This window comes from Panulirus ornatus, chromosome 11 (assembly GCF_036320965.1).
Source record: "Panulirus ornatus isolate Po-2019 chromosome 11, ASM3632096v1, whole genome shotgun sequence".
Classification (NCBI taxonomy): domain Eukaryota; kingdom Metazoa; phylum Arthropoda; class Malacostraca; order Decapoda; family Palinuridae; genus Panulirus; species Panulirus ornatus.
In genome coordinates this window covers 66,835,095-66,862,802 of record NC_092234.1, presented here as the reverse complement: position 1 = coordinate 66,862,802, position 27,708 = coordinate 66,835,095, and positions in this window count along the sequence as shown.

Below are 27,708 nucleotides of genomic sequence, written 5' to 3'. Positions count from 1 at the left end.
GGTCCCATATTAACCATATGTAACCATGAATACAACTGTACTGTAAACACGTCTTCGGAAACTTCTTACCCTTCTGACGTCCACACTCAGTGTTTACAATACCCAGTTACCACCAGGGAACTCATAGACAGCGATCACTTCCTCTGTTATGTTGACCGACCATCCATTCATGTTACTCGGAAGAGCGAGATACAATCGTACTCATCTCTATTACGACACGACCCAAATGCAATTTCTGTGTATATTCATTTGTGTGTCTGTGTGTGTGTGTGTGTGTATGTGTGTATGTGTGTCTGTCTGTCTGTCTGTCTGTCTGTCTGTCTGTATGTATGTCTGTTTTCCGTTTTATGTTTAAGGCTGTGCGGAGCATGATGTGTATATGCTGGAAATGATATCTTTCTTTTTTTCAAACTATTCGCCATTTCCCGCATTAGCGAGGTAGCGTTAAGAACAGAGGACTGGGCCTTTGAGGGAATACCCTCACCTGGCCCAATTCTCTGTTCCTTCTTTTGGAAAATTAAAAAAAAACCGAGAGGGGAGGATTTCCAGCCCCCCGCTCCCTCCCCTTTTAGTCGCCTTCTACGACACGCAGGGAATACGTGGGTAGTACTCTTAATCCCCTATCCCCAGGGATAAATGATATATTTGGAAATGATATATTTGAAGAAAATATGTGGTGCGAGGTGGTTTGATCGAGTGAGTAATGAAAGGGTTAGAGGGAGGTGTGGTAATAAGAACGGTGTGGTTGAAAGAACTAAAGAGGGTTTGGACATATGGAGAGAATGAGTGAAGAGATGTTAGAAAAGAAAATATGTGTCAGCGGTGGGGGGAACAAGGAGAATGGAGGGACCAAATTGGAGATGCAGAGATAAAGTTTACATGATTTTAAGCAATCGTGAACTGAAAATGCAGGAGGGTGAAAGGCATGCACGGGATAGAAGCACTGGAACAATGTGGTATACAGGGGTCGACGTTCTAACAATGGACTGAACCAATTCACGTGAAGCGTCTGTAGTGAAAAATGGGGACTGGATATGGATAGTGAGCTGTGGTTTCGATGCACCGCACATGACAGCTGTATACTGGATGTGAGCCGATGTGGCCTTTCTTCGTATGTTCCTAGCGTTACCTCGCTAACGCGGAAAACGGCGATCAAGTATGAAATGCGTGTGTGTGTGTGTGTTTTCATACTTGTTCGCCGTTACCTGCTTTAACGAGATAACGCAGTGAACTGACGACAAACGACCCCAAAAGTCTTTTACGTCTTTTCTAACGAATTCCTTGTTTACCTTCATGCTCTTGCCTCTGGGTTCTCTAACTTTGTATCTCTTGAAAAACTTTTTACTTCTGACATCACCAAACTGGTAAAATATTGAAAGTTATGATCTAGTCTCCTTCAACTCTTCTCTCTTCCATCGTTGACAAATTTATACCCTCTAACCTCTCACTGTAACTAATCTCTCTTCATTCTCTTACCATCTTACTTGCCCTCATCTAGACCTTCTCCATTAGGTTTTTGTCGTTCTAAATTTAAGCGCGGTGATCAAATTTGAGAATCATATTCTAGTTTTGGCCAAATAAAGAATGTCAACACTTCACCGAATACCTGTTTATCCGTGTACCTGCCGGAAGACTACTTATCCGTTGACCTTAATGTTATTTAAGTATTTGCCGGGAACCGTTTGTCTCACATTCGTCAGAAGGTGGTGCGCTGGCGACAGGTTAGGTACATTATTTGTTCCCATGTCCCTCTCACACAGAGCTCCCTGCAGCTTATTGCCTGATAGATGATATTTGTATCGAGACCTTATACCACTTACCTTATCCTCAGTACTTGGCATCTACTCGAGTAGTATTTCATCAACCATATGTCAGACTCTCTGTGGAACTTGGAGAGATCCCCTTGCAAATCGATGCTGTTCCCTTTATTCAGTACTTCCCCCGACGACCCTGCTAATATCCGCAAACATATTCATGTTGAAGTGCAATTCACATTGACCAAAAAGAGCAATGGTGGCAGGACTAAAGCGTGCGGCAAGCCACTCGTGACCTCACCTTATTTTCAAGAGGGCTCACTGGACGTGTGTCCTTTGTTCCCTTCCCCTAATGTTATTCGCATCAAAACTGAGTCTGCCTTCATCCCGCCTAAAGATCCAGCTTCTCTACCAGTATCAAGCGCTTCCTGGCGGTCCAAATGCATACAATTTTCTCTTTCGTCTAAAACGCAGTTCACTCTCGAGTGGAAATCAAAGAGCCTCGCTACATGCGACTTCCTTCCATTAATCTCTATTGTCTCTATTATAGTTACTTTATTCTTTGCAAGAAGTCATGTAACTGTGTCCGATCTACTTTTCCAGTCTTTTCCAGACCACGCTCGTCAGAAACACTGGTCTGCAGCTCACTGCCAATTCCCGGCCTCTTTGCTGAAAGACGGGTATGAAATTTGCCCTCTTCTGTTCCCTGACACTTTGCCCTCCCCCAGCGACGCCCCGCGTATCATCACACTTCCTCTGTACGGTTGGAGGGACTTCATCAGGACAATGAACTTTGCACGGGTCAAGGTTCTTTAAGAGTCCAAATTTGTCTTCTCTATATATTTCAACACTTTCCGGTGCCGCCTCCCCATTAAAGCTCACTAGTGTTGGGGTAACAGGGTCTTCCAAATATAAAGATGTGTTTGAACTTGTCACTCAGCTCTTCACATAATTTTACATCCTCATTTCTCCTCTGAATCCTTAAGCTGTTTTTTGAATGACAATTCATCACCGTGATTTTATGGAAAGTTTTAGTCTATATCATACGCTAAACACAATATTCTTTTCAAAAATTCTCTTTGTTTCCTCCCTCTTCATCCTACCGTTATGCATCCTTTGCTCTGTTATGCCGCTCAAATGCTGGCTAGCTGTAGGAGGCGCAGGCTGGCCGCCTGTATCTTCACAGTACATTCCTAAGTTCATTCGTTTTTTGACAACTTTTTCTAACCATCTCTCTCTCTCTCTCTCTCTCTCTCTCTCTCTCTCTCTCTCTCTCTCTCTCTCTCTCTCTCTCTCTCTCTCTCTCTCTCTCTCTCTCTCTCTCTCTCTCTCTCTCTCTCTCTCTCTCTCTCTCTCTCTCTCTCTCTCTCTCTCTCTCTCTCACACACACACATACACACAACTTGTCCTCTGTATTTGAAGCTAAAGGAGTCCATCTTAGCAATCTTTTATTGTAGATTTCGTATTATCTTCAACAAAACAGATATAAATCAAGCATACTCTCATCTCTCACATTATGTTCCCAGAAAAGGTGTTCATTTCTGTGTAATTCCTATGATTATATCACCTCCCTGACTTTTGTCACATCCTTCTTATTTCCTCCAAATAATCAGACTCAACCACCATCACTTTTACCAATCAATATATCATATATGATATTCCCGAATAACTTTTACCAATCAATGTATCATATATGATATTCCTGAATCTTTTTTACAAATCAATGTATCATATATGATATTCTCGATTTCTATATTGCCTCTGTATGTGGCAAGATGAGATCTAGTCATGATAGATCACCTCCTCTGCTGACTGACATGTTTGTAAGGGAGCTTGTGTGTCCCTGACTTCTCTGTCTCCATGATGATGCACATTGTCCTCGTTCATCTCTTCGTGGCAGTAATCCCTGCTCACAGTCAGTCCTGAACCATCTGTGAACATGTCATATTCTGCTGCCTGATGACTGTTTCTTCATCATGATCATTCTCTATTTCCTCTGGGTCGTTGCAGTTCTTCGAAAGACTATCATACAACGTTATCCACATTACACCATTCTTTCACATGGTTTCTTTCCCTGAAAATTATGACTCTTAATAAGAGGGATATCCTCCTCTCCTCTGCCTTCTATATCCCTCCTCTGTGTGTGTGTGTGTGTGTGTGTGTGTGTGTGTGTGTGTGTGTGTGTGTGTGTGCTCGGTCATAGATCTTAATTTTTCCTGAATCGTTATTTCTAGGACCTGACAATATGAATCCCTGTCTGTCCCGTGTGAGTAATGTTCTTGTTTCGCCAAATGGTTTTTTCTTTCCGTTGATGGGCTTCGTACCATAACTTATACTCCATATTAGAATGCATGACTCGTGTCTGCATGGCTTACCACCTTGAGACCGTGCCAAGTCCCGCAAGCTGCCAGCAGGGATGACCTTCAGAACGTATTATGATGATTGGGGAGATGGGATGTAAGTCGAAACCCAGGATAAACTAACCTGTGTGGCGGGAGAATATGGGAATTATGACGACTATGGTTCCCAGGTCAGAGTGAAGGATTTCTCTTTCCTTTTTCTTTCGATTTCTAGACACTGCTGGTCTGCAGACGAAGCTCGAGAATTTATAGCAAACTCTGCTTCATTTCTAACTGAGAGAGAGAAGCGTGTTCCTGTTGAAAAGTACATACTTGAGACACAGTGTATTAGAATATATAAAAACACCAAGATGAAATACGGTCTGTATATTCAAAGCACTGTTATGCAATGAAATAGAGATAATTCTTCATAAGAGAATGTTATCTACATAATGATTAACTGTTGGTAAACATGTATTCTGCTGCCTTCCTTTCAAAACCAACCTATTTTCCAAACATAATTACGTTGAATGCAATGGATGACATGTTCATGTGCAATGTCATATATTATATATACTTTAGCTTTTTTTATTTTCATTTTGCTTTGTCGCTGTCTCCCGCGTTTGCGAGGTAGCGCAAGGAAACAGACGAAAGTAATGGCCCAACCCACCCCCATACACATGTATATACATACACGTCCACACGCAAATATACATACCCATACATCTCAATGTACACATATATATACACACACAAACACATACATATATACACATGCACACAATTCACACTGTCTGCCTTTATTCATTTCCATCGCCACCTCGCCACACATGGAATAACATCACCCTCCCCCCTCATATGTGCGAGGTAGCGCTAGGAAAGGACAACAAAGGCCACATTCGTTCACACTCAGTCTCTAGCTGTCATGCAATAATGCACCGAAAACACAGCTCCCTTTCCACATCCAGGCCCCACAGAACTTTCCATGCTTTACCCCAGACGCATCACATGCCCTGATTCAATCCATTGACAGCACGTCGACCCCGGTATACCACATCGATCCAATTCACTCTATTCCTTGCCCTCCTTTCACCCTCCTGCATGTTCAGGCCCCGATCACTCAAAATCTTTTTCACTCCATCTTTCCACCTCCAATTTGGTCTCCCACTTCTCCTCGTTCCCTCCATCTCCGACATATATATCCCCTTGGTCAATCTTTCCTCACTCATTCTCTCCATATGCCCAAACCATTTCAGAACACCCTCTTCTGCTCTCTCAACCACGCTCTATTTATTTCCACGCATCTCTCTTACCCTTACATTACTTACTCGATCAAACCACCTCACACCACATACTGTCCCCAAACATCTCATTTCCAACACATCCACCCTCCTCCGCACTACTCTATCCATAGCCTACGCCTTGCAACCATATAACATTGTTGGAACCACTCTTCCTTCAAACATAAACATTTTTGCTTTCCGAGATAATGTTCTCCCTTTCCACACATTTTTCAACGCTCCCAGAACTTTCGCCCCCTCCCACACCCTGTGACTCACTTCCGCTTCCATGGTTCCATCCGCTGCCAAATCCATTCCAAGATATCTAAAACACTTCACTTCCTCCAGTTTTTCTCCATTCAAACTTACCTCCCAATTGACTTGTCCCTCAACCCTACTGTACCTAATAACCTTGCTTTTATTCAATTTACTCTCAGCTTTCCTCTTTCACACTCTTTACCAAACTCAGTCAACGAGCTTCTGCAGTTTCTCACACGAATCAGCCACTAGCGCTGTATCATCAACAAACAACAACTGACTCACTTCCCAAGCTCTCTCTTCCACAACAGACTGCATACTTGCCCCCTTTTCTAAAACTCTTGCATTCACCTCCCTAACAACCCCATCCATAAAGAAATTAAACAACTATGGAGACATCACACACCCCTGCCGCAAACCTACAGTCACTGAGAGCCAATCACTTCCCTCTCTTCTTACACGTACGCATACCTTACATCCTAAATAAAAACTGTTCTCTGCTTTTAACAGCTTGCCTCCCACACCATATATTCTTAATACCTTCCACAGAGTATCTCTATTAACTCTGTCATATGCCTTCCCCAGATCCATAAATGCTACATACAAATCCATTTACTTTTCTAAGTATTTCTCACATACATTCTTCAAAGCAAACACCTGATCCACACATCCTCTACCATTTCTGAAACCACACTGCTCTTCCCCAGTCTGATGCTCTGTACATGCCTTCACCCTCTAAATCAATACCCTCCCATATTTTTTTTCCCAGGCATACTCAACATACTTATACCTCTGTAATTTGAGCACTCACCTTTGTCCCCTTTGCCTTTGTACAATGGCACTATGCAAGCATTCCGCCAATCCTCAGGCACCTCACCATGAGTCATACATACATTAAATAACCTTACCAACCCAGTCAACAATACAGTCACCCCTTTTTTAATAAATTCCACTGCAATGCCATCCAAACCCGCTGCCTTGCCGGCTTTCATCTTCTGTAAAGCTTTTACTACCTCTTCCCTGTTTACCAAATCATTTTCCCTAACCCTCTCACTTTGCACACGCCATCACGACCAAAACTCCCTATATCATCAGACTCTATCATCAAACACATTCAATAAACCTTCAAAATATTCACTTCATCTCCTTCTCACATCACCACTACTTGTTATCAACTCCCCATTAGCCCCCTTCACTGAAGTTCCCATTGATTCCCTTGTCTTACGCACTTTATTTACCTCCTTCCAAAACATCTTTTATTCTCCCTAAAATTTAATGATACTCTCTCACCACAACTCTCATTTGCCCTCTTTTTCACCTCTTGCACCTTTCTCTTGACCTCCTGCCTCATTCTTTTATACATCCCCCACTCATTTGCATTATTTCCCTGCAAAAATCGTCCAAAGGCCTCTCTCTTCTCTAGCACTAATCTTACTTCTTCATCCCACCACTCACTACCCTTTCTAATCTGCCTACCTCCCACGCTTCTCATGCCACAAGCATCTTTTGCACAAGCCATCACTGCTTCCCTGAATACATCCCATTCCTCCCCAGACTCCCCTTACGTCCCTTTGTTCTCACCTTTTTCCATTCTGTACTCTGTCTCTCCTGGTACTTCCTCACACAAGTCTCTTTCTCAAGCTCACTTACTCTCACCACTCTTTTCACCCCAACATTTCCTCTTCCTTTCTATAAACCTCTACCAATCTTCACATTCGCCTCCACAAGATAATGATCAGACATCACTCCAGTTGCACCTCTCAGCACATTAACATCCAAAAGTCTCTCTTTTGCGCGCCTATCAATTAACACGTAACTCAGTAACGCTCTCTGGCCATCTCTCCTACTTACATACGTATACTTATGTATATCTCTCTTTTTAAACCAGGTATTCCCAATCGCCAGTCCTTTTTCAGCACATAAATCTACAAGCTCTTCACCATTTCCATTTACAACACTGAACATCCCATGTGTACCAATCGTTCCCTCAACTGCCACATTACTCACCTTTGCATTCAAATCACCCATCACTATAACCCAGTCTTGTGCATCAAAACTACTAACACACTCACTCAGATGCTCTTTTTATTACTACACAATCTCTTAACTTTTCAATACTGACTCGATCAAACCACCTCCCACCACATATTGTCCTGAAACATATCATTTCCAAGACATCCACCACTCCTTGCGCAACCCTATCTATAGCCCATGCTTCGTAACCATATAACATTGATGGAGCCACTATTCCTTCAAAAATACCCATTTTTGCTGTCCGAGATAAAGTTCTCGCCTTCCACACGTTCTTCAACGCTCCCAAAACCTTCACCCCCTCCCCCACCTTGTGACTAATTTCCGTTTCCATGGTTCCATCTGCTGCTAAGTCCACTCCCAGATATCTAAAACACTTCACTTCCTTTAGTTTTTCTCCATTCAATTTTACCTCCCAATTGACTTGTCCCTCAACCCTACCGAACTTTAATTGCCTTGCTTTTATTCACGTTTACTCTCAACTTTCTTCTTTCACACACTTTACCAAACTTACTCACCAACTTTTGCAGTTTCCTCACCCGAATCAGCCACCAGCGCTGTATCATAAGCAAACAACTGACTCACTTTCCAAGCCTTCTCATCCACAACAGACTTCATATTTGCCCCTGTCTCCAAAACTCTTTCATTCACCTCCCTAACCACCCCATCCGTAAACAAATTAAACAACCATGAAGACATCACGCACCCCTGCCGCAAATCGACATTCACTGGGAACCAATCACTTTCTTTTCTTCCTGCTCGTACACATGCCTTACATCCTCGATAAAAACTTCGCTGCTTCTAGCAACTTACCTCCTACACCATATACTCTCAATACCTTCCACAAAGCATCTCTATCAACCCTATCATATGTCTTCTCCAGATTCATAAATGCTACATACAAATCGATCCGTTTTTCTAAGTATTTCTTACATATATTCTTCAAAGCAAACACTTGATCCACACATCCTCTACCACTTCTGAAATCACACTGCTCTTCCCCAATCTGATGTTCTGATCATGCTTTAACCCTCTTAATCAACACCTTTCCATATAATTTCCCAAGAATACTCAACAAACTTATGCCACTGTGATTGGAACAGTCACCTTTTCCCCTCTGCCTTTGTACAAAGGCATTATGCATGCATTCCGCCAATCCTCAGGCACTTCACCACGATCAATACAAACATTGTATACCCTTACCAACCAATCGACAACACAGTCAGTCCCTTTTTTTATAAATTATATATATGTATCATATATATATATATATATATATATATATATATATATATATATATATATATATATATATATATATATATATATATATATATATATATATATATATATATATATATATATATATATAAATGAATAAACCTTAATCCAAATATACGGCTGAGACGCACCACAGAGTCGCTGCGATCATCAAGACGTTCACTATCAAATGATTGTAAATACACAGCCTCTACCCAAAGATCCAAGGATACACTAGAGAGAGACAATGTGACCCGCCTTGTCTTGGAGACACTGATCACCTGGAGACCAAGAACCTTACATGCGATGACGAACTCATGGACACCTCGGACACCCAGAAGCTACATCAGAAGAAAACCCAGCTCCAATGGACAAACTTCGAATCAAGGAGGAGATCCGGAAGGTCGAGGAGAAAAAAATAGGAAGCTGAGAGACGACCTGCGACTAATTGAGGAGGAAAACAGCGAAAGGAAGGCTGAGGTCCGCCAACTCGAAGACGTTCGTATGCTTCAGGAGAGGAACAGAAACTTGGTGGAAACCAACGGTTTGAATGATACACTGAGGATGATCGCAGAGTCAGAGAGAAAGAACGAGCAACAAGAAAAACTGAACACATACATAAGAAAAGAACTTTTTGCAAGAGAAGGTAACCAACTTTGAGGAGCAGAATAGGGGACTCCAAGAGAGAAATAAGATCCTAACAGAGGAGAACAGTCAGAGAGCACAAGAGAACAGCTGACTCGAAGCAGCGAAAGTGATATTGAAGAGAAGAATCGCATAATTGACCACCTTTTTATCAGCCAGATATATAGAATTATCATCCTTTATCAGCAGATATATGGTATACAACCTTTCCATCAGCAGATCTATAATATACAACTCTCCCATCAGCAGACCTATCGTACGTGTTGTAGTTATCCTAATGGTTTTAGACCCTTCAGGTATAACATAGATTCCTCTCTGGTCTCGCGGCGGCAGCCGTCTCGTTACTGTGTGGTGCGATATGTCCACGGAAGGAGGCGAGAACACCTCATTAACATACTCGTGATGAGTGATAAAGCTAATCACATTACTCACTGGAATGATGATCATGGTGGAATTTGAAAATCCTCTCATGATTAACCATGACAAACATAATCTCTTTCGATTTAAAACTAACTGCATTATTGACTCTAATGATAATCACTGTCGGGAGAAAACAGTATTATGATTAACCAAACTAAACACTTGATGATATCATTCATCACGAAAGTAAATCATTGTGGTAATAATGCAATGATAACACGTGAGACACTGACTCAGTCAGTGTAAACACATATAACCATCCTGACAACACTGCAGTACAGAAGGATGTAGCAGTTCTTACCATCGTGGCCGAACTTGGGTGGATGGACTGTGTTCCCGCTGCGTCAGCAGCAGACACCACAGGAGAACTTTAGCAGAAACTGGGAGTACGAACAAAGCTTCGGCAACACTTGGATTGGTAAGACCCTGAGGCAACGTGTTATGATTTGCCATTTCCATGTAATCCCCCCCTCCAGCCCCCCTTTTTTTCTCTATCTTATTTACTGGGTTTAGAAAATTTAAGGACTCTTCCAACATGCTTTCTATGTTAATGAATTGAGACGAATCCTCTAACACTGATGATCATCTATTCCTCATTCTTATAAATGCAATGAGTTTAAGCTAGCGAAGTAGCGCAAGGAAACAGACGAACTATATCTCAACACACCCACATACACATATATATACAGAAACACCCACACACGCACATATACATACATATTCATTTCAACGTCTACATACATATACATACACAGACAATACATATATACACATGTACGTACCCATACTTGTTTCCTTCGTCCATTTCCGTCGCCACCCCCCCACCCCACACACACACACAAGAGGCCACATTCGTTCACACTCAGTCTCTAACTGTCATCTGTAATGCACCGAAACCACAGCTCCCATTCCACATCAAGGCCCCACAGACCTTTCCATGGTTTACCCCCAAGCGCTTCACACCATGGTTCAATCCACTGACAGGCCCCGATCGCTCAAAATCTTTTTCATTCCATCCTCCCACCTCCAATTTGGGCTCCCACTTCTCCTTCTTCCCTCCACCTCTTGCATATATATCTTCTTTGTCAATCTTTCCTCACTCACTCTCCCCATGTGTCTAAATCTTTTCAACACACCCTCTTCTGCTCTTTCAACCACACTCTTCTTACTACCACACATTTCTCTTACCCTTCCATTACTTACTTGATCAAACCACCTCACACCTCTTTTGTCCTCAAGCATTTCATTTCCGACACATTCATCCTCCTCTGCACAACCCTATCTATAGTCCATGCCTCGCAACCATATAACATTGTTGTAACCACTATTCCTTCAAACATACCCATTTTTGCTCTCCAAGATACGTTCTCGCCTTCCACACATTCTTCAACGCTCCCAAAACCTTCGCCCCCTCCCCCACCTTATGGTTAACTTCCGCTTCCATGGTTCCATCAGCTGCTAAGTCCACTCCCAGATATCTAAAACACTTCACTTCCTCCAGTTTTTCTCCATTTAGACTTATCTCCCAATCAACTTGTCCGTCAACCCTACTGAACCTAATAGCCTTGCTCTTATTCACATTAATCTCAACTTTCTTCTTTCACACACTTTACCAAACTCAATCACCAACTTCTGCAGTTTCTCACCCAAATCAGCCACCAGCGCTGTATCATCAGTGAACAACACCTGACTCACTTCTCAAGCCCTCTCATCCAAAACGGACTTCATACTTGGTCCTCTCTCCAAAACTCTTGCATTCACCTCAAGGACACCATCCATAAACAAATTAAACCACCATGGAGACATCACGCACCCCTAACGCAAACCAACATTCACTGGGAACCAATCACTTTCCTCTCTTCCTACTCGTACACATGCCTTACATCCTTAGTAAAAACTTTTCACTTCCTCTAGTAACTTGCCTTCTACACCATACACTCTTAAAACCTTCCACAAAGCATCTCTATCCACCCTATCATATGCCTTCTCAAGATCCATAAATGCTACATATAAATCTATCTGATGATGACACAATATATTTCAAACTCAGTAAGAATCCCCTAGAAGCAGTTAATTCCCATTTCAATAAAGAACTGAAGTTGTTGCTGAAAGGTAATGGTTCTCTTATCAAAAGTTTGTCATCTTTGTCCCCTTCATTGCCATATATGTAAGGATTTATTAAAACACATAAACAAAATTTTCCAACAAGAGCTATAGTGAGTTCACTAGGATCCATCATATATAGATTGTCAAAATGGTTAGATTCTTTATTAAGCCCTTTAGTGAGTAAGATATCAAATTCTAATAGCATGAACAATGTAGATTTAGTTAAGAACCTTAACAATATCAGAGTTAATTTTTTTTTTAAACTTGTTAGCTTTGATGTTTTCCTCACTTTTCACAAACGTTCCAGTTGATGACCTTTTAGAATATTTATTTGATGTTTTGGATGATATTCATTTACCTGTTTCAAAGTCTGCTTTCATTGAACTGATAAAAATGTGTATAAAAGACTGTGTATTTCAATTCAATGGATATTATTACGCTCAAAAATTTGGTATGGAAATGGGTAACCCTCTTTCACCTGTACTAAGTAATCTTTATATGGAATTTTTTTGAAACAAAATTACTAAAGGATATCTTACCTTCTAATGCAATTTGGTTTAGGTATGTAGATGATGTTCTTTGCGTTTGGCTAACAAATGAAAATCTACTAACATTTCTCCCCTTTCTTAACCATTTAGTACCTTCCACCAAATCTGCTGTAGAAAATGAAAATAATGGTGTGACCATTTTCAGATTGCATGATCCATTGGCAAGGAAACAAGTTTAAGTTTAGCAAATACAGAAAACCTACCAATGTACATGACAGAGTTAAATCATTATCATTTCAATCTATGTTCCTTAGGGCATTACGTATTTGCAGTCCAGAGTTTATTGATGGATCTAAGTTAAAGTACCATAGATCTTTCATTGATAAATCCCTTAAGTTAGCAAAGAAATCATTTCATAGAGTTGATCACAAACCTCCCATTGACGCCAAGAATCTTTTAGTTCTCCCTTTTAATGATGATTTTATTTTACTTCACATCTTGCTTAAATCCTTTGATGTAAATGTTGCCTTTAGCAACAATAATACTTTAAAAAATCTCTTAATCAAGAACTCACCAGAACTCACCAGGGTGCATCTATAAAGTACCATGTAGAAATTGTGATAATTTTTATGTTGGAGAGACTGGTAAGGATCTATCTGTTAGACTTGAGCAACATAAATATAGCATAAGAATAGGACAAGAATCAAATGCCTTGCTTAATCACGTTAAAAACTATGACAATAGTATTGACTGGAGCAATGCCATCTCTGTTATTAACTCTAACTCCAGTAACACAATAAATATCAGTGAATTTTCTATACTAAATGAACAAAGAACTGTAACCTTAATATTAGTGAAGCTCTATACAAAGTGGATAACTTTACTGTTGATAAGATTTGTAAACAATTCACTTTCTTGTCCACATAATAACATTATGATATGCTTGTTGTCTGTCTTGGACAATCACATGTTTACCACATGGCGTCCTAGCTACATGTCTCTTCCTTGCATATCAACTGACTATTATATTTCTCTCATGTCTCCCCTGATGATGTGATTATTACACGAAAGTGCACATGGAAACTTATCGTGTTTCATTTTTTCCGTAAACTCAAAGAAAATAGACAAAGAAATAATATATATATATATATATATATATATATATATATATATATATATATATATATATATATATATATATATATATATATATATATATATATATATATATATATATATATACATATATATATATATATATATATATATATATATATATATATATATATATATATATATATATATATATATATATATATATATATATGTTGGAAAGGATCACAATTTCGCGCGTGATCAAGATATTCCTATGAGTCCACGGGGAAAATGAAAAACAATAAGTTCCCATGTGCACTTTCGTGTAATAATCACATCATCAGGGGAGACACAAGAGAGAAATATAACAGTCAACTGCTATACGTATATATATTTCTCTCTTGTGTCTCCCCTGATGATGTGATCATTACAAGAAAGTGCACTTGGGAACTTATCGTGTGTCATTTTCCCCGTGGACTCATAGGAATATATATATATATATATATATATATATATATATATATATATATATATATATATATATATATATATATATATATTTATCTATTTATTTATTTATCTATTTTGTTTTGTCGCTGTCTCCCGCGTTAGCGAGGTAGCGCAAGGAAACAGACGAAAGCAATGGCCCAACCCACCCACATACACATTTATATACATACACGTCCACACACGCAAATATACATACCTATACATCTCAACGTATATATATATATATATATATATATATATATATATATATCATAGAACATACAAACCTTCAACAGCCAGGATCGAACCCGGGATCCCTGTGCAAGAGGCAGGCATGCTAACCGCTAGGCTATGGGCCTAACCCATGATGACAGAGTGGCAGATATAGGGTGTTTTGGTCGAGGTGGTGTGCAAAGTGAGAGGGCTAGGGAAAATGATTTGGTAAATAGAGAAGAGGTAGTAAAAGCTTTACGGATGATGAAAGCCGGCAAGGCAGCAGGTTTAGATGGTATTGCAGTGGAATTTATTAAAAAAGGGGGTGACTGTATTGTTGACTGGTTGGTACGGTTATTTAATGTATGTATGATTCATGGTGAGGTGCCTGAGGATTGGCGGAATGCGTGCATAGTGCCATTGTACAAAGGCAAAGGGGATAAGAGTGAGTGCTCAAATTACAGAGGTATAAGTATGTTGAGTATTCCTGGGAAATTATATGGGAGGGTATTGATTGAGAGGGTGAAGGCATGTACAGAGCATCAGATTGGGGAAGAGCAGTGTGGTTTCAGAGGTGGTAGAGGATGTGTGGATCAGGTGTTTCCTTTGAAGAATGTATGTGAGAAATACTTAGAAAAACAAATGGATTTGTATGTAGCATTTATGGATCTGGAGAAGGCATATGATATATGATATATATATATATATTTTCTTTTCTTTCAAACTATTCGCCATTTCCCACGTTAGCATGGTGGCGTTAAGAACAGAGGAATGGGCCTCTGAGGGAATATCCATACCTGGCTCCCTTCTCTGTTCCTTCTTTTGGAAAATTAAACAAAAAAAAAAAAACGAGAGGGGAGGATTTCCAGCAACCCGCTCCCTCCCCGTTTAGTCGCCTTCTACGACACGCAGGGAATACGTCGGAAGTATTCTTTTTCCCCTATCCCCAGGGATATATATATATATATATATATATATATATATATATATATATATATATATATATATATATATATATATATATATATATATATATATATATATATATTTTGCTTTGTCGCTGTCTCCCGCGTTTGCGAGGTAGCGCAAGGAAACAGACGAAAGAAATGGCCCAACTCACCCCCATACACATGTATATACATACACGTCCACACACGCAAATATACATACCTACACAGCTTTCCATGGTTTACCCCAGACGCTTCACATGCCCTGATCCAATCCACTGACAGCACGTCGAACCCGGTATACCACATCGATCCAATTCACTCTATTCCTTGCCCTCCTTTCACCCTCCTGCATGTTCAGGCCCCGATCACACAAAATCTTTTTCACTCCATCATTCCGCCTCCAATCTGGTCTCCCACTTCTCCTCGTTCCCTCCACCTCCGACACATATATCCTCTTGGTCAATCTTTCCTCACTCATTCTCTCCATGTGCCCAAACCATTTCAAAACACCCTCTTCTGCTCTCTCAACCACGCTCTTTTTATTTCCACACATCTCTCTTACCCTTACGTTACTTACTCGATCAAACCACCTCACACCACATATTGTCCTCAAACATCTCATTTCCAGCACATCCACCCTCCTGCGCACTAATCTATCAATAGCCCACGCCTCCAAACCATACAACATTGTTGGAACCACTATTCCTTCAAACATACCCATTTTTGCTTTCTGAGATAATGTTCTCGACTTCCACACATTCTTCAAGGCTCCCAGGATTTTCGCCCCCTCCCCCACCCTATGATCCACTTCCGCTTCCATGGTTCCATCCGCTGCCAGTTCCACTCCCAGATATCTAAAACACTTTACTTCCTCCAGTTTTTCTCCATTCAAACTTACCTCCCAATTGACTTGACCCTCAACCCTACTGTACCTAATAACCTTGCTCTTATTCACATTTACTCTTAACTTTCTTCTTTTACACACTTTACCAAACTCAGTCACCAGCTTCTGCAGTTTCTCACATGAATCAGCCACCAGCGCTGTTTCATCAGCGAACAACAACTAACTCACTTCCCAAGCTCTCTCATCCCCAACAGACTTCATACTTGCCCCTCTTTCCAAAACTCTTGCATTCACCTCCCTAACAACCCCATCCATAAACAAATTAAACAAACATGGAGACATCACACACCCCTGCCGCAAACCTACATTCACTGAGAACCAATCACTTTCCTCTCTTCCTACACGAACACATGCCTTACATCCTCGATAAAAACTTTTCACTGCTTCTAACAACTTGCCTCCCACACCATATATTCTTAATACCTTCCACAGAGCATCTCTATCAACTCTATCATATGCCTTCTACAGATCCATAAATGCTATATACAAATCCATTTGCTTTTCTAAGTATTTCTCACATACATTCTTCAAAGCAAACACCTGATCCACACATCCTCTACCACTTCTGAAACCACACTGCTCTTCCCCAATCTGATGCTCTGTACATGCCTTCACCCTCTCAATCAATACCCTCCCATATAATTTACCAGGAATACTCAACAAACTTATACCTCTGAAATTTGAGCACTCACTCTTATCCCCTTTGCCTTTGTACAATGGCACTACGAACGCATTCCGCCAATCCTCAGGCACCTCACCATGAGTCATACATACATTAAATAACCTTACCAACCAGTCAATAATACAGTCACCCCCTTTTTTAATAAATTCCACTGCAATACCATCCAAACCTGCAGCCTTGCCGGCTTTCATCTTCCGCACAGCTTTTACTACCTCTTCTCTGTTTACCAAATCATTTTCCCTAACCCTCTCACTTTGCACACCACCTCGACCAAAACAGCCTATATCTGGCACTCTATCATCAAACACATTCAACAAACCTTCAAAATACTCACTCCATCTCCTTCTCACATCACCAATACTTGTTATCACCTCCCCATTTGCGTCCTTCACTGAAGTTCCCATTTGCTCCCTTGTCTTACGCACTTTATTTACCTCCTTCCAGAACATCTTTTTATTCTCCCTAAAATTTAATGATACTCTTTCACCCCAACTCTCATTTGCCCTCTTTTTCACTTCTTGCACCTTTATCTTGACCTCCTGTCTCTTGGGAAGGAGACTTGTGTGAGGAAGTACCAGGAGAGACTGAATACAGAATGGAAAAAGGTGAGAACAATGGAAGTAAGGGGAGTGGGGGAGGAATGGGATGTATTTAGGGAATCAGTGATGGATTGCGCAAAAGATACTTGTGGCATGAGAAGAGTGGGAGGTGGGTTCATTAGAAAGGGTAGTGAGTGGTGGGATGAAGAAGTAAGATTATTAGTGAAAGAGAAGAGAGTGGCATTTGGACGATTTTTGCACGGAAAAAATGCAATTGAGTGGGAGATGTATAAAAGAAAGATATATATATATATATATATATATATATATATATATATATATATATATATATATATATATATATATATATATATATATATATATGTGTGTGTGTGTGTGTGTATGTGTGTGTGTGTGTGTTCACTAACATCCCTTCAGCTACACTTAAAATCTTTATTTCATATGCAAGGCTTTTGAGAGTCGAACGTTTTGCATTCACCCAACTGCATTACCGCGGACCTCCAGCAAGTGTACATGGCTTGTGAGCAACCTGGCTGAGTGCATTACACATGTGAAGCAAAACTCAGGAATGAACCAACACACTGCAGTGATTTAATCCGATGTAAACATCTGCAGAATTATATGCCTCACACATGACCACAAGTATCCTGAGATTCTGAATAGGAAGACATATGTGAAATGTGATTATATGACATAAATCTGAGGTACAAATATAACCGCAAAATCCAGAAATTGAACAAACACTGACGTGCCAGCTCTGACCAGGGATTTCACAGTATAACGATCCCTGTGCTGTTAGGAGGGAGAAGGAAGCTTTGAAGGGAGACTAACTTAACAAATTAATACTAGAAGTTGTTGAGTAATCATTTAACTATAATTTCTCTCTCAACATCCACAAATTGTTCAGAATTCGGGAGTCATAATTACAATTTACAGAATCCAGAATTTTGAGGTCACTAGTTTGCACATAGAGTCCAGATTCCTCTGAATGCTGTCTAATTGAAGATTTCATGGGTTCATTCAATTATGTACTCGTTCTGAATATGTTCAATATGTTCACTGATGGGCGTGGAAAAATTGCAAGAGGTCTTTCTAGCAGAAACCATCCTTCAATCGCTTCAAGTACATTCGTAAAATAAAGATAAACTTAATGATGACCGTTATAATCATTCCTTCTGCTTCATGTGTACACTATATTCAGATACGATCCCAAGCTCAATAATAACGAACCCAGTAGAACCCATAACGTGTGACTGTCAGCCCAAAGTGTGAAATAAAGATCACTACTGAAATTTCAATTCCAAGCAGGAGGAGAGGCCAGAGAACGAGGCCAGGTGAGGATATTCCCTCAGAGGCCCAGTCCCCTATTCTTAACGCTACCTTGCTAACGCGGGAAATGGCGAATAGTTTGAAAGAAAAAGAAAGATATATATATATATATATATATATATATATATATATATATATATATATATATATATATATATATATATATATATATATATATATATTTTTTTTTTTTTTTATACTTTGTCGCTGTCTCCCGCGTTTGCGAGGTAGCGCAAGGAAACAGACGAAAGAAATGGCCCAACCCTCCCCATACACATGTACATACACACGTCCACACACGCAAATATACATACCTACACAGCTTTCCATGGTTTACCCCGGACGCTTCACATGCCTTGATTCAATCCACTGACAGCACGTCAACCCCTGTATACCACATCGCTCCAATTCACTCTATTCCTTGCCCTCCTTTCACCCTCCTGCATGTTCAGGCCCCGATCACACAAAATCCTCTTCACTCCATCTTTCCACCTCCAATTTGGTCTCCCTCTTCTCCTCGTTCCCTCCACCTCCGACACATATATCCTCTTGGTCAATCTTTCCTCACTCATTCTCTCCATGTGCCCAAACCATTTCAAAACACCCTCTTCTGCTCTCTCAACCACGCTCTTTTTATTTCCACACATCTCTCTCACCCTTACGTTACTTACTCGATCAAACCACCTCACACCACACATTGTCCTCAAACATCTCATTTCCAGCACATCCATCCTCCTGCGCACAACTCTATCCATAGCCCACGACTCGCAACCATACAACATTGTTGGAACTACTATTCCTTCAAACATACCCATTTTTGCTTTCCGGGATAATGTTCTCGACTTCCACACATTTTTCAAGGCTCCCAAAATTTTCGCCCCCTCCCCCACCCTATGATCCACTTCCGCTTCCATGGTTCCATCCGCTGACAGATCCACTCCCAGATATCTAAAACACTTCACTTCCTCCAGTTTTTCTCCATTCAAACTCACCTCCCAATTGACTTGACCCTCAACCCTACTGTACCTAATAACCTTGCTCTTATTCACATTTACTCTTAACTTTCTTCTTCCACACACTTTACCAAACTCCGTCACCAGCTTCTGCAGTTTCTCACATGAATCCGCCACCAGCGCTGTATCATCAGCGAACAACAACTGACTCACTTCCCAAGCTCTCTCATCCCCAACAGACTTCATACTTGCCCCTCTTTCCAAGACTCTTGCATTTACCTTCCTAACAACCCCATCCATAAACAAATTAAACAACCATGGAGACATCACACACCCCTGCCGCAAACCTACATTCACTGAGAACCAATCACTTTCCTCTCTTCCTACACGTACACATGCCTTACATCCTCGATAAAAACTTTTCACTGCTTCTAACAACTTGCCTCCCACACCATATATTCTTAATACCTTCCACAGAGCATCTCTATCAACTCTATCATATGCCTTCTCCAGATCCATAAATGCTACATACAAATCCATTTGCTTTTCTAAGTATTTCTCACATACATTCTTCAAAGCAAACACCTGATCCACACATCCTCTCCCACTTCTGAAACCACACTGCTCTTCCCCAATCTGATGCTCTGTACATGCCTTCACCCTCTCAATCAATACCCTCCCATATAATTTACCAGGAATACTCAACAAACTTATATATATATATATAAATATATATATATATATATATATATATATATATATATATATATATATATATATATATATATATATATATATATATATATATATATATATATATATATATATGCTCTGTGGAAGGTATTAAGAATATATGGTGTGGGAGGCAAGTTGTTTAAAGCAGTAAAAAGTTTTTATCGAGGATGTAAGGCATGTGTACGTGTAGGAAGAGAGGAAAGTGATTGGTTCTCAGTGAATGTAGGTTTGCGGCAGGGGTGTGTGATGTCTCCATGGTTGTTTAATTTGTTTATGGATGGGGTTGTTAGGTAGGTGAATGCAAGAGTTTTGGAAAGAGGGGCAAGTATGAAGTCTGTTGGGGATGAGAGAGCTTGGGAAGTGAGTCAGTTGTTGATCGCTGATGATACAGCGCTGGTGGTTGATTCATGTGAGAAACTGCAGAAGGTGGTGACTGAGTTTGGTAAAGTGTGTGAAAGAAGAAAGTTAAGAGTAAATGTGAATAAGAGCAAGGTTATTAGGTACAGTAGGGTTGAGGGTCAAGTCAATTGGGAGGTAAGTTTGAATGGAGAAAAACTGGAGGAAATAAAGTGTTTTAGATATCTGGGAGTGGATCTGGCAGCGGATGGAACCATGGAAGCGGAAGTGGATCATAGGGTGGGGGAGGGGGCGAAAATTCTGGGAGCCTTGAAGAATGTGTGGAAGTCGAGAACATTATCTCGGAAAGCAAACATGAGTATGTTTGAAGGAATAGTGGCTCCAACAATGTTGTATGGTTGCGAGGCGTGGGCTATTGATAGAGTTGTGCGCAGGAGGGTGGATGTGCTGGAAATGAGATGTTTGAGGACAATGTGTGGTGTGAGGTGTTTTGATTGAGTAAGTAACGTAAGGGTAAGAGAGATGTGTGGAAATAAAAAGAGCGTGGTTGAGAGAGCAGAAGAGGGGGTTTTGAAATGGTTTGGGCACATGGAGAGAATGAGTGAGGAAAGATTGACCAAGAGGATATATGTGTCGGAGGTGGAGGCAACGAGGAGAAGTGGGAGACCAAATTGGAGGTGGAAAGATGGAGTGAAAAAGATTTTGTGTGAACGGGGCCTGAACATGCAGGAGGGTGAAAGGAGGGCAAGGGATAGAGTGAATTGGATCGATGTGGTATACCGGGGTTGACGTGCTGTCAGTGGGTTGAATCAGGGCATGTGAAGCGTCTGGGGTAAACCATGGAAAGCTGTGTAGGTATGTATATTTGCGTGTGTGGACGTATGTATATACATGTGTATGGGGGTGGGTTGGGCCATTTCTTTCGTCTGTTTCCTTGCGCTACCTCGCAAGCGCGGGAGACAGAGACAAAGCAAAAAAAAAAAATATATATATATATATATATATATATATATATATATATATATATATATATATATATATATATATATATATATATATATATATACACACAGACATTTACATATAAACACATGTGCATAATTCATACTGTCTGCCTTTATTCATTCCCAACGCCACCCCGCCACACATGAAATAACAACCCCCTCCCCCCTCATGTGCGCGAGGTAGCGCTAGGAAAAGACAACAAAGGCCACATTCGTTAACACTTAGTCTCTAGTTGTCATGTAATAATGCACCGAAACCACAGCTCCCTTTCCACATCCGGGCCCCACAGAAGTTTCCAGTCTACCCCAGACGCTTCACATGCCCTGGTTCAATCTATTGACAGCACGTCGACCCCGGTATACTACATCGTTCCAATTCACTCTATTCCTTTCACGCCTTTCACCCTCCTGCATGTTCAGGCCCCGATCACTCAGTCTTTTTCACTCCATCTTTCCACCTCCAATTTGGTCTCCCACTTCTCCTCGTTCCCTCCATCTCTGACGCATATATCTTATTGGTCAATCTTTCCTCACTCATTCTCTACTTGTGACCAAACCATTTCAAAACACCCTCTTCTGCTCTCTCAGCCACATTCTTTTTATCACCAAACATCTCTCTTACCCTTACATTGCTTATTCGATCAAACCACCTCACACCACATATTGTCTTCAAACATCTCATTTCCAGCACACCCACCCTCCTCCGCACAACTCTATCCATAGCCCACGCCTCGCAACCATATAACATTGTTGGAACCACTATTCCTTCAAACATACCCATTTTTCCTTTCCGAGATAATGTTCTCGACTTCCACACATTCTTCAACGCTCCCAGAACTTTCGCCCCCTCTCCCACCCTATGATTTACTTCTCCTTCCATGGTTCCATCCGCTGCCAAATCCACTCCCAGATATCTAAAACACTTCATTTCCTCCAGTTTTTCTTCATTCAAACTTACGTCCCAATTGACTTGTCCCTCAACCCTACTGTACCTAATAACCTTGCTCTTATTCACATTTACTCTCAGCTTTCATTTTTCACACACTTTACCCAACTCAGGCAACGAACCTCTGCAGTTTCTCACATGAATCAGCAACCAGCGATGTATCTTCAGCGAACAACAACTGACTCACTTGTCATGCTCTCTCATCCACAACAGACTGCATACTTGCCCCTCTTTCCAAAACTCTTGCATTCACCTCCCGAACAACCCCATCCATAAACAAATTAAACAACCACGGAGACATCACAGACCCCTGCAGCAAACCTACATTCACTGAGAACCAATTGCTTTCCTCTCTTCCTACACGTACACATGCTTTACATCCTCGTTAAAAAATTTCTAAAAACTTTCTAAAGCTTTCTAAAAAGGGAAACATAAGGAATCACGCGAGGAGTGCTCATCCTCCACGAAGGCTCAGGTTGGGGTGTCTAAATAAGTGTGGATGTAACCAAGATGAAAAGATAGGTAATATGTTTGAGGAAAGGAACATGGATGTTTTGGCTCTGAGTGAAACGAAGCTCAAGGGTAAAGGGAAGAGTGGTTTAAGAATGTCTTAGGAGTAAAGTCAGGTGTAGTACCACTCCTGAAACAGGAGTGTGGGAGTGTGTGCTAGAGTGTAAGAAAGTAAACTCTACATTGATATGGGTAAAACTGAAAGTGGATGGAGCAAGATGGGTGACTATTGGTGCATATGCACCTGGGCATGACAAGAAAGATCATGAGACGCAAGTGTTTTAGGAGCAGATGAATGAATGCGTTAGTGGTTTTGATGTACGAGACCAGGTTGTAGTGATGGGTGATTTGAATGCAGAGGTGAGTAATGTGGCAGTTGAGGGAATAATTGGTGTACATGGGGTGTTCAGTGTTGTAAATGGAAATGGTGAAGAGCTTGTAGATTTATGTGCTGAAAAACGACTAGTGATTGGGAATACCTGGTTCAAAAAGAGAGATATACATAAGTATACGTATGTAAGTAGGAGAGATGGCCAGAGAGCGTTATTGGATTACGTGTTGATTGAATGGCGCGCGAAAGAGAGGCTTTTGGGTGTTAATATGCCGAGAGGTGCAACTGGAGGGATGTCTGATCATTATCTTGTGGAGGCGAAGGGGAAGATTTGTAGAGGTTTTCAGAAGAGAGAATATTGGGGTGAAGAGAGTAGTGAGAGTAAGTGAGCTTGGGAAAAAGACTTGTGTGAGGAAGTACGAGGAGAGACTGAGTACAGAATGGAAAAAGGTGAGAACAAATGACGTCAGGGGAGTGGGGGAGGAATGGGATGTATTTAGGGAAGCAGTGATGGCTTGCGCAAAGGATGCTTGTGGCATGAGAAGCGTGGGAGGTGGGCAGATTAGAAAGGGAGTGTGTGGTGGGATGAAGAAGTAACATAGCTTTGAAAGAGAAGTGAGAGGCTTTTGGACGATTTTTGCAGGGAAATAATGCAGATGACTGGGAGATGTATAAAAGAAAGAGGCAGGAGGTCAAGAGAAAGGTGCAAGAAAAAGAGAGCAAATGAGAGTTGGGGTGAGAGTGTATCATTACATTTTAGGGAGAATAAAAAGATGTTTTGGAAGAAGGTAAATAATGTTTGTAATACGAGGGAACAAATAGGAACATCAGTGAAGGTGGCTATTGGGGAGGTGATAACAAGTGGTGAGAAGGCTATGGAGTGAGTATTTTGAAGGTTTGTTGAATGTGTTGGACGATAGAGTGGCAGATATAGGGTGTTTTTGTCGAGGTGGTGTGCAAAGTGAGAGGGTTAGGGAGAATGATTTGGTAAACAGAGAAGAGGTAGTAAAAGCTTTGCGGAAGATAAAACCCGGTAAGGCAGCGGGTTTGGATGGTATTGCAGTGGAATTCATTAAAAAGGGGTGACTGTATTGTTGACTGGTTGGTAAGGTTATTCAATGTGAGGTGCCTGAGGACTGGCGGAATGCATGCATAGTGCCATCGTACAAAGGCAAAGGGGATAAAAGTGAGTGCTCAAATTGCAGAGGTATAAGTTTGTTGAGTATTGCTGGGAAATTGTATGGGAGGGTATTGTTTGAGAGGGTGAAGGCATGTACAGAGCATCAGATTGGGAAAGAGCAGTGTGGTTTCAGAGGTGGTAGAGAATGTGTGGATCAGGTGTTTGCTTTGAAGAATGTATTTGAGAAATACTTAGAAAAGCAAATGGATTTGCGTGTAGCATTTATGGATCTAGAGAAGGCATATGATAAAGTTGATAGAGATGCTCTGTGGAAGGTATTAAGAATATATGGTGTGGGAGGCAAGTTGTTAGAAGCAGTGAAATGTTTTTATCGAGGATGTAAGGTATGTGTACGTGTAGGAAGAGAGGAAAGTGATTGCTTCTCACTGAATGTTGGTTTGCGGCAGTTGTGCCTTAAGTTTCCATGGTTGTTAAATTTGTTTATGGATGGGGTTCTTAGGAAGGTGGATGCAAGAGGGGCAAATATGCAGTCTGTTGTGGAAGTGAGTCAGTTGTTGTGCGCTGATGATACAGCGCTGGTGGCTGATTCGTGTGAAAAACTGCAGAAGATGGTGACTGAGTTTGGAAAAGTGTGTGAAGGAAGAAACCTGAGAGTAAATGTAAATAAGAGCAAGGTTATTAGGTACAGTAGGATTGAGGGACAAGTCAATTGGGAGGTAAGTTTGAATGGAGAAAAACTGGAGGAAATGAAGTGTTTTAGATATCTGGGAGTGAATTTGGCAGCGGATGGAACCATGGAAGTGAAAGTGAATCATAGGGTGGGGGAGGGGGCGAAAGTTCTGGGAGCGTTGAAGAATGTGTGGAAGTCGAGAACGTTATTGGAAAGCAAAAATGGGTATCTCTGAAGAAATAGTGGTTCCACCAATATTATATGGTTGCGAGGCGTGGGCTACAGATAGAGCTGTGCGGAGGAGGGTGGATGTGCTGGAAATGAGATGTTTGAGGACAATATATGGTGTGAGGCGGTTTGATCGAGTAAATAATGAAAGGGTAAGAGAGATGTATGGTAATATAAAGAGCGTGGTTGATAGGGCAGAAGTGGGTGTTTTGAAATGGTTTAGTCACATGAAGAGAATGAGTGAGGAAAGATTGACCAAGAGGATATATGTGTTAGAGGTGGATGGAACGAGGAGAAGTGGGATAGCATATTGGAGGTGGAAAGATGGAGTGAAAAAGCTTTTGAATGTTCGGGCCCTGAACATGCAGGAGGGTGAAAGGCGACTAAGGAATAGAGTGAATTGGAACGAAGTGGTATACCAGCGTCGACGTGCTGTCATTGGATTGAACCAGGGCATGTGAAGCGTCTGGGGTAAACCATGGAAAGTTCTGTGGGGCCTGGATGTGGAAAGGGAGCTGTGGTTTCGGTGCATTATACATGACAGCTTGAGTCTGAGTGTGAACGAATGTGGCCATTGTTGTCTTTTCCTAGCGCTACTTGGCGCACATGCTGGGGGAGGGGGGCTGTTATTTCATGTGTGGCGGGGTGGCGACGGGAATGAGTAACAGCAGACAGTATAAATTATGTACAGGTGTATATATGTATATGTCTGTGTGTGCATATATATGTATACGTTGAGACGTATAAGTATGTATATGTGCGTGCATGGACGTGTATGTATATACATGTGTATGTGGGTGGGTTGGGCCATTCATTCGTCTGTTTCCTTGCGCTACCTCGCTAACGCGGGAGATAGCGACAAAGTATAATAAGAAAAAAAAAAAAATATATATATATATATATAGAGAGAGAGAGAGAGAGAGAGAGAGAGAGAGAGAGAGAGAGAGAGAGAGAGAGAGAGAGAGAGAGAGAGAAAGAGAGATGAACAGCTTCCCTAGAAATCTGCATTTATCACAGGAAATGTCCAGTTTCTATAGTCATCTATAGCCATCCTGGAAACTTTAAAGTTCCTTCTGATCAACACAGGAACCCAAAATCTCTATCATAAAGGTCACGTATTTTCCATAAGTTCTGGTATATTAGACTTTGTGTGTTCATGGTCCTCTATAGATCTCTATCTCTACCGTCCCTCTGTTCATTACTGGATATCTGTCGAACTGGAAGGAAAGTTATTGTTTCAATCGATTCCCAATATACTATATACTATTCCCTATGTACTATTTCATATCTGATGCAGGAATTTTACTGGTTGGCTTTACTGCTTTTTTCTTCCAACACTAAAGAGTTACCAAACTTATTTATACGTATTTTGCGCCATCCTCGATGGTAATCAGGTGAAAAGTAGACATTGAGCTGAACCTGTGTCGAAAATGAGGCATTTAGCTGATCGTTTATTAAAGAAAAAAGAACCATTTAACTGAATGTTTATTAAGAATGAGGCATCTATCTGAATATCTGTTGAGGATGAGTTGGTTAACTGAACAGCCATAGGATATAAGATATTCACCTTATCTGTAAATTCTTTCGGAATGTAGCACGTCGCTGAATATCCACAAAATATCCTGAATATCTTGTGAATATGAGACACTTCATTGGTACCCACACACACATCCATGGCTTCACCACCACAGACTGAGGGCGAAACGTGAACCCCCGTTCGAACTATCTCACTGAGTCGACGAAACAGTACCGTATTGGTTAATTGAACGTGATGTTCTTTCAGTCTATTGCCATAGCGTACAAGGACGAGCTAGGACATCCGAAGTCACACTGATGTGGTCCTGACATCTTATAAACAGACTGTTTCAAAATGCTTCACATCAACGAGACATTGAATAAAGCTTCGAAACCATCATTTCTGTGCATCGTCAGAATGACATGAATTTACGTCATAAGATCGATACCCACATGACGTCTTGTTCCAGAGTTGGCCTATATCGTTGAACACTGATGACGTTGTGAGTAGCGTT